The sequence below is a fragment of the Bactrocera oleae genome, chromosome 3 (genome assembly GCF_042242935.1).
Source record: "Bactrocera oleae isolate idBacOlea1 chromosome 3, idBacOlea1, whole genome shotgun sequence".
Classification (NCBI taxonomy): domain Eukaryota; kingdom Metazoa; phylum Arthropoda; class Insecta; order Diptera; family Tephritidae; genus Bactrocera; species Bactrocera oleae.
In genome coordinates, this window is record NC_091537.1 from 85,366,802 (window position 1) to 85,368,334 (window position 1,533).

Below are 1,533 nucleotides of genomic sequence, written 5' to 3' on the forward strand. Positions count from 1 at the left end.
TTTAAAGTATGTCGCTAAGTAGGTAACGTAATAAGGTTACTTTATATAAAAGGATCATGCACACATTTATTATTCACTTATTTTGGAAGCCATTTCCATATTCTAGCAGCGTAGTCGATTCAAAAACTCCAATATTTTAGACATACAATTCATTTTATCAATTTTGACTTGGACTGACCATGTAAACTGCTCGCGCAAAACGAATCAATCAAGTTTTTTCCCTGGATTGGTACAAGATTTTTATAGTTGATTAATATATTTTATGTTAATTAGTGCGTGTGTTCGAAGGACGCGAAAAGTTTGTCTTGTGATTTTTACCATGGAAGATAAATTTAGCAACGTGTTTTCTTGAAATTTTGCGTTCCCAATGGAATCACGGCTATAGACCCATACGGCTGTTTTCGGGAGTCCACTTTATCAAGAACACAAGCATTTGAGTAGCACATAGCAGTGAAGGTCGTGAACTCATCGCAAGCTTGCCTCACTCGAGTCTATTACTGAATCGAGGCGTATAGCAAGTTGATAGAAAATTGGATTAGGCGCTGACATGATGAGAAACTATTAATAAGTACAAAACCATTAATAAGTGTTTAAGGAGTTGGGAACTTTTGCAGAATTAAATAATTTAGAAACCGGATGGTAGGATGCAAGAGGTATTTGCTGATACAAATATTAGAACGGAATTGAAATGGTTTGAATTTAAAAAAAAAGAATATGGAAACTAAGGACCTTATATGATATTCTTTCAGTGAGCAAACTGGTGAGCAGTAAGATGGATAGTTTAAAAGATTTTCTAACAAACTTGTCTGTTACATGTCAGTCGGATATACATATATACATATGTGTACCTGGAAGTAGTGTGAATTCTGTAACATTCCTAGAAACTGTAAATATACGGTAAGTGAATGACTTCCATGCTCCATTATCAGTCTAATAGAAAGCGAAATAATTTGGTACGAATTTAAGCTAGTAGTTTAAAACAAAAACAAACGTGAATAGTGGCGCTTGAAAGTGATGCAAACATAGCATAAATATTTCGAAGTCCATGCCATTTGTACTGCCATCTAATACAGCATGCAACAAAATCGTAAGCAATCGTAAGCAGCAAAACACTTCTACGTGGGCGTCATACCACGAGTATTACTAGCAGCAACTCACTTTCCGCTGGTTTTGTATTGCTGTTGCTGCCGCTTCCACTGCTTTAGAGGTGATCGTGTTGCTTGCCGCCACTTACAGCAACAACAACGAAGCAGCGATACGTTTCGCTCGATTTAAATTACCAACGATGCGACGTTGCGAACAAGCGAACGCTGCCGAACACTTACTTAGCCACTCCGCAGATATTCCCATGAGTAGACAAGCCAGAGCACACAAGTGCACATACCCCCAAGCATACACATGCATGTTTGTATGTATGTTTAGCGTGGGCAAGAGCATGCTTATTGGCCTGGCTAACTTCTCTTTGCGCTTACTTGGTTGGCTGCTGATCGTGCGGCAACAGAATTAAGAACTTTGTTGCCTCTTAGCGATCTT